We start from the raw sequence: 8,345 nt of genomic DNA on the forward strand, positions 1-8,345 counted from the left end.
ATTAACTGATTCTGGATTAGATGCACATTAATCAAATGGATGACCTCCTCCACATAAAACACATGCTATAGAATTGACAGTAGGATACGATGTTGCAGCAACAGTTCGCACATCTGAGCTAACATTCATATTCTTAATCATGTTAGTTATAGATGTGAGTTGTGTTGTAGGTGCATTATATGCAACTGTTTCATGTATCCCAAATGTATTATTCTGTATAAATGCATGTGGATCAGCCCAATATCCATTATTATTTGAAATTTTCTCAAGTATGTCATACTCCTCATTATAAGTACAAGTTGTGAAAGCTCATCCTGCTGTAGCATCAAACATTTGCTTAGCAACAATTGTTAGACCATTCTAAAACGTCTCTAGCTAGATCCAGTAAGGAATATCATGGTAAGGTCATTTTCTCAACAACTCTTTGTACCTTTCCCAAGCATTATGTGTTGCTTCATTATCCATTTGTCTAAAGAAACATATTTCATTTCTGGATTCTACGTTCTTGTTGAGAGGAAAATATTTTCTCAGAAATTTATTTACAAGTTCATTCCAAGTGATTATAAAATTTGGTTGTAAAGAGTTAAACCATAATTTTGCTCTACCCCTAAGAGAAAATGGAAATAACTTCAGGCTTTAAGGCATCATCAGACACCAGGGATAATAAAACAATCAGTTATTTCTATTAAAGATTTTATGTGTAAATGAGGGTATTCAGATGACAAACCACTGAACTGACCATTAGTCTGCAACATCTAAAACATGATAGGTGTGAGCTCAAAGTGAGTTTCCTTAATGTGTGGCCTTGGTATTTTTGAATTTAATTGACTAAAAAAAGGAATAACATAGTCCATGATTCCTCTATCACAAGAATCAGCAATGCGTATGATGTTCWCCATAATACTATCAGGTGGTAGAAAAATTAGTTGTTACAAACTTTACTTTAAAAGAAAAAACTTTAGGGTGCCTTCTCCAGCAATGACGCCAAAAACTTGCTCGTTCGATCTATGCAACCTTAGATTTCAACACAAAAATAGAACTCAGTGCAAATATACACCTTGAATTAATATCGTCTTGTAACAAGTAATAATAATACAAGTACTAGATATCATTCCCACAAAGAAAGCTTTGTAAAGTTCTTCAAAAGTCCAGTCTTTAAAAACTAATTTATGATGACAAATTCAAGGGATTTGTTTTATCTAAAATTAGAAGGTTTGATTAGCAACTAAGAAAAATTCAGTAGTAAAAAGAAGCACAAGGTGCAAAGGTTGATTAAGACACAAAACAGGTGATCCAGTACAAAGATGACATAGCGCACTTGCCACAGTTCTACAAAACCACATATAAAACCACATGATGGATTTATAGAACTATCACAATATCAACTACCTAGTCAGACGATCTCTCAAGAGTACACACAGGCTGATGTGATATCGATACAATATCATTTATGTTAGACGTCGTGAATCCTAGCACAGTACAGTGTTACCATCCTACACCGTAGGAATATAGTACTTGTCAGATACTAAAACTATTTATAGCCTTCTCCTATTACCGCATATTTTCTTATTTATCTTAACTTTGAAAGTTAAAGCATTTTCATACATAAAATTGGTTGTCAATTAATTTAATTCAATGAAATATTAATCGCCTGAAACAAATAGTTAGACTGTAATGCTAATAAGACACCTATGTAATATCCCATCAGCTTTATTCTTAATTTTCCCTTACACCCCAAGCTAAAGCGTTTAGCCCATCATTACTCGGTTTCTTCTTGCAAAGGATGTAAAGACTGAAAAATAAATAACTGATGTGTAAAAGTAAATTGCAGAAATTAAATTGCGAGAATATAAAAGACTGTAAATTAAAGTACTGGAATTTAAGGTGCATAAATACAAATGACATAAATTAAATTGCAGGAATAAAATTGCAGAAAAGTAAAGTACATAAATTAAAATACTTATTATTAAAATACTAGAAAGAAAAAGATTAAAAATTAAATACTGAAAATTAAAATTACTCTAAAAGAGATGACATAAAGTAAAAGTAAATAATAAAATAAGGAAACTTGCATTTTAAGTTAGAAAACATGCAAAACAAGTTTCGTTACTAAAAGTGAGGGAATACTTGAAAACACTTGGAAAACAGTTTTTTACTTAATGAATTTAATCGTGAGCCACAAAGGATGAAATTCAATGTATTTTGCAACAATAATCGCTTAACTCCAACTTGTAACTAAAATTAAAAAGCTTTTGAAAATTGCAAGTTAGAAAGAAAGAGATGAAACTTGAACTTAGATTAATACTTGAGAACAAACTACACTTGACGATTTCGATTCTTGTTTGAAGCAAGGAAGTCGAAAGCATTAGATAAAAGACTAGAGAAATGATAAAGCCCAAAGGTTAATGTGTGTTTTTAGCTTAGGAATAACTTCTATTTGTAAGGAGTATGAAGCTTACAAAAAGAAGGTAGGTTAATATTACAAAAGAAGACTTATAAGGAAAGCTATCCAAAAGCCCAAGCCCTAAGTTCTGTTGCTTTAATAATCCAACCCATGTTTTTGGCCCAAAATGAAAGTGCAGCCCACTGCCTACACTGTAGGACTGCTCCAATACCAAAAGCAGTTATGTAGAACTGCTAYAGGACTTGGCCAGAAAACCTCAAAAATTTGCATAAATGGCAAAATAACATTAAAATTATGACATAATACTACTAACATAATTCATATAAAAGCATAAAAATGACATAAAATGACTCAATTTAGACACTAATGGGCAAATAAAATAAGGAAAAATGATTAAAAAAATGATGTAATAAGGTTAATAAGTTAACACCTATCAGTCTCATTATCCCTAATGACTGAAAATGCAAACTTACATCCTACTATTTCTACAATCTCTATTCCTAAATAGTGTTACTTTGCCCCCTTGAACTTTTGTCTGGACATCAACTACACAAAACCAACTTATGTCAATCTTCGACCTCGATCATGATCTAGGTATCTCACCGCTAGTCTCATATGCCACCTGGCTCCCCAACTCGCATGATCACAGTAGTTCTTGGATCCTCTATAACATGGATCCAGTTTCAAACAACTATTGCATGGTCATGATAGTTCTTGATGACTCCAATTATATTTTTCAGACATATCACATGACCAATCATCTTAAGGCTAGTGCACTGTGAAATATATTACGGGTGTTGAAACTAAAACAATTCGAAGGAACCAAAGGGCCTTTCGCCTAGCGGTATGTGAGTCTTTGGCCTCCTAGGAGGTCAAGGGTTCAAACCTCACAAAAARTGAAGAGGGTGTGTGTGTTTATTTGTTCTAATTGTTGTATATAAATATTATACACTTAAGAAAACAATTCGAAGGATAGGTGAGCATGAAATTGAATTCATGAATATAGAAACAATGAAGGATTGTAAAAGTGGTTTGTTCAACTTAAGAATTGAGATTGAGAAGGAAACATGGGATTTTATGAAAAKAAGATACCCCACCTCTAACTTAGCTCATTAGTATCAACTTTGGTTAGTATTTCATGGGAAACAAAAGAAACCCTCTCTATCCTTTAATGGATATTGCTGGGCCAATTTTGTTTATTGATTGTTTAATTCACTTGAACCTTTATCACTTACATCAAGAACTTGGCACGCTTCTAATCTGTACCCACCTAATCTCTCATAAATTTCCTTACCAAGTTCGCTACCCACTTTCTATTTTCCGATATTTCACATCCTCCTTTCCCCGAGTTACCCACTTTTTCCTCTTCTTCCGGTTCCACATCGGCTCCATTCCATACTGTTGGTCCGAATGAGTCTGTCAGTCCTTGATGATTTTGCTCCTAGATTTTTCCACTAGTCGACCTTTTGTTGGTCCTGCAAAATACTCACTTACACATGCTGTGTTTATAGGGAAGTGGCATACAAACACAACAAATTTTCACTTTTGGTTCTATATTTTGTTGCAAACAGTTCATACTATCTCATGAGATTGAACTTTTGACATTGTTTGGCTTCAGAAGTTTCTTTGTGCAAAACAGTAAGAGTGTTCCACATATCTATTGTAGTGGTAATTCATGATAGAATAATAGACATCATCTGGAAAAAGACATAAAGATAAAAGTTCTGGCTTTGGTGTCGATTACCACTTACTTCTTGTCTTCTTCTGTCCATAGGTTAGGAGTCTTTGTTATTTGCCTTTTAGATTTGATGATATTATCACTTTTATCACTATCACTAGACATAAATGTGGTAATAACATATGGGACCATTTTGAGAATATGTAGGAATTGATTGTCAACTCCTTTAAAAAAGAGTGTCATCTGATGTTTCCAAAGAGATTTGTTTTGGAAACGAGAATGTTTGGATAGAGAGCCATTGACATTGGTTGTAGAAGTCATTTCAAATATTGTCTATATAACACCCCCCAAACTCACATTACATATAACACATATTTCATATACATAAAACATGTTCAAGCCCACATAGGTCCATAGTACAAGAAGCCATAATACAAAATACACAACTCAAAACTTCCAAAATACATGCTCTTGTATCCATAACATCTATCCTTCAAAACATATCCAAATATGATCTTCATATATCTAAGCATATAGGAAAATAATTCACATTTTCCATTTTCCTTTACTATCATTATAATCTGCATTTTTTGCAACACATATTTGAAAACACAAAATGAGGGTTAGACCTAGAGGTCTAGTGAGATCCCTTTTTCCATGTAGTTGCAGGGTGAATATCACCAAAACCTTATTCAAGTAAAATCATTTCACATAATGAAGTATAAATCCACACTGTGTTTATGTCCATCGGACCTCTGGTTCTACAAACCAGACTTGGAAAATATTTTAATAAACAAAAGGATCAGAGCTCCTCTGGTTCCTCTACCAGAGCTTCTGGTTAAGCTAACCAGAGCCTCTTACTTGAGTAAAATCTCAAAACAAATTCATAGATCAACATCATAGATAATAAAATAACTTTCTCAAGGATAAAAAAACACATTTTGAAAGGATCTTATAAGACCAGAGCTCTGTTTCTATTAGCCAGAGCTTCTGGCTCAAAATACAAGACCAACCAGAGCTTCTGGTTCAACCCGTGAAGGCCAACCAGAACCCCTCTGGTCTGTCTTTTTTGTAAGAAAAACTTCTAAGTATAAAACCTTTTTGTAAACTCGTTTAAAGTAAAATTTTGACACAAAGCTCTTATCTATAGATACAGAGCCTCTAGTTTAACTAAAATATTTAGTAAGCACTTGTATAATTCTCAAATCATCATCCAGAACCCTCTAGTTCTACTATAAGGACCAACCAGAGGGGCTCTGGTTCCTTTCAAGGAACAACCAGAGCCTCTCTGGTTCCTCTTAAATCCAACACTTGTTTCAAAACAGAGTTTATTCAAAACCATTGGCCATAGGCCAAGTTTTCCTCTTCTCAATAACATCAATACTATTATTTCTAATAAGAGCAACATCTTTGAGTCCTCAAATCACAAAGAAGTAAGAACTCAAATCTCTTGCAATCTTAAAAGACATAATAGCAAGAGCTATAATAACCACACACAATTGCCACCCTTATATCCAAAGGTACACCTCTCCTTGATATGCCACCCTTATCCCATGGTACACATCTCCTTGATATGCCACCCTTATTTTCTCATCAAAATCTATGGATTAGTTCCAAACGAAGACAGACTGAAGTCACAACCGTCTTGATGAAACATCCTTCATAGTTTTATCCACAAAATCTATAGATTAATCCCAGACGAAGACAGACCGAAGTCACAACCGTTTTGATGAGATGTCCTTTATAATTTTGAACCAATAATGGTTTCCAAAACAGTTTTTATCATCAAAACTTTCAAACTCAAGAACAATATGTTCTTTCAATGATTTCCAAAACATCAAATCTCCTTTAAATCCTCAAAACAGGATATCATTTCCAAAACTGTTTTAAAAAAGCAACATATTTTTTATCTTTCCAAAACAATTTCAAATACTCAAATTTATAACTATATCACCTTTAAATTGTTAAAACAATTTTACCATCTTTTCTTCAAAATCAAACATCAAAACCAGCAGTTTGTATATCAACATATATAAAGGTTTTAGTTATAAAAAAACTCACATTATCAATCACAAACTTGCAGTTTTAAACACGCAGATTCCTTAATCACTTTTGTGCAACAAATCCTTCTTCATGAACACTTCCACCGCCACACACACACACACCTTTTTCTCTCAAAAGGTTTCTTTCTCAAAATAAGATGACAAGATAAGATCTTATCTCTTTTCCTCTCTTTATATATTTTCACAAAGTCGGTGAAGTCTTTTTATTAATATAAAATTCATAGGCGGTGGGTTTAATACTTTAAAAAAAACCCTTTCTTACCGTGAAGGTATTATCTATTCTAAATAATAGATTTCACATAAGCACTTAATCGCACATGCACCTTCACATTTTCCATGTATGCATATTATCATATACATATACACACAGTATTATATTCATATGCATACATGATCCATGCATTTCTAAATTAAACATGCATACTTCACGTAATTCACATAATAACCACGTATAAGTTACCTCAATCCAGGTTGTCTGAAACCCGGTTATAACAGTCTATGAGACTAAACAAACCAATCTAATATAGTTGGTGGTCCTGGAAAATAATGACTTACATACGATATGTTTGTAGAATGGGGGCGTTATGAATACAAACCCATCATATTTTCACTTTTAAATATATTTTGTATTAAAACAAAGAATTGCAAATTTATTATGAAAAGTAAGAAGGTAAGATCTATGATCTTAAACAATCTAACTAGTGATAAATTTGCTAACACTTAAAGAGTGAGAAAACAATGTACTCTTTCAGATCTGAAGGACTAAGATAGTTCTTCAAATGTTAACATCGATTTTTCTTAAGAAACTATCACATAGAAGTTCTGTCAAAACAAGTGAGTAACAATGAAAGACAAAAGGTGCCCTTATTATAGTCACCATTGCATTAAATGCCACTATCCAATTTTAAAGCATGTCTTCATCTGATTTTTTGATCCATGCATGCTTGTATTCTTTATTTCAGCCTTTGTAGTTTATATAGACATTTGTTATCCCATCCTTTTGTATGCCGAGGGAACAGTAAAAGAAGTATGGCACTGTTGGTCCTAGAGTGATGACTTACACGGGAAGTGATGACTTCCACAAGAAGTGTTTGTAGGGGGGGGGGGTGAATACAAACACAAACAGATTTCTTCTAGATTCTTTAATTTGAATAAAACAAATAATTATTAAATTTGTTGCGAAAGTTAGGAAGGTAAGAACTGTGATCCTAAACAATTTGACTGTGACATATTTCCTAAAACTGAAAGAGTGGGGGAAGGAAGTACTCTTTCAGATCCGAAGAACTAAGGAAGTTCTTCAGAGGATGACGTCGATTTTTCTAAGAAACACTCACAAAGATGTTCTTTCAAAACGGGTGAGTTGCATTGAATGACAAGGGTGAGCTTTTAAATCCACCATTGTATTAAATGCATACTGTCCAACTTTATGTGTGTCTTCTCCTGATTTGCTGATCTATGCATCTTAGTACTTTTTATTCCAACCTTTGAGTTTGATGTATATACTTTGTTAACTTACCCAATCTTCTTCAACGTCGAGGGAACACTAAAGGAAGTATGAAACTAATAACATAATGCTTTTGTACTTTCTTTGACTGACATGTTGTACATGTTCTCATACCAAGAAAGGAGTAAGAGAGTTGGTGAGCGAAACTTACTGGCCATGTTTGTACTTCAAGATTCGACTTGCCACTAGTAGTATTTGTCAGACTACTAGTTGACTTTATCTTGTATTGGTCTTCTTTTTTGCTAGATGACAAAACTAATCCGCTTTAGTGACAATCTTGACATCACTTTAACTAGTTTTCAATTTTGTTGAAGGCATTTTGCTCTTGAATCAGTACAAATAGTTATAATACTTATACAAGTAAAAATCCTATCTTCTTCTATTTCCAAAGTATAAACAATACATCGAATTTTCAGTTATAGAAGTCTTATGAATATGCTTCATCGGATACAAAAAATGACGATATAAATTAGAACAATTTCAAACTGTAACCTATTACATTCTTTAGAGAAAACCAATTGGATTTCCATGACCGGATGGTAGTTTCAAAGTTATTTAATTTATACAAAGAATCCGATGATCTTTATATCTGAAACCTAAAAAATAGTATTGAGTATACCAAGGTGAGACTATATCCGATGGATGAGGTTCATCGGATATATTTCTTGCGAAATAAGGTAAACAAAAATATTCATT

The 8,345-nt window shown here is 33.1% G+C and overlaps 1 non-coding gene across 1 annotated transcript; it reads left to right on the forward strand.

Annotated features, from left to right (window-relative positions):
- The first annotated feature begins 391 nt into the window (after positions 1 to 391).
- On the forward strand, positions 392 to 498 carry LOC112515015. Its single transcript, XR_003069472.1, has one exon. It is a non-coding gene; the product is annotated as a small nucleolar RNA R71 (small nucleolar RNA).
- Positions 499 to 8,345: the final 7,847 nt, after the last annotated feature.

This window comes from Cynara cardunculus, assembly GCF_001531365.2.
Source record: "Cynara cardunculus var. scolymus isolate 2C chromosome LG 6, CcrdV1, whole genome shotgun sequence".
Classification (NCBI taxonomy): Eukaryota; Viridiplantae; Streptophyta; class Magnoliopsida; order Asterales; family Asteraceae; genus Cynara; species Cynara cardunculus.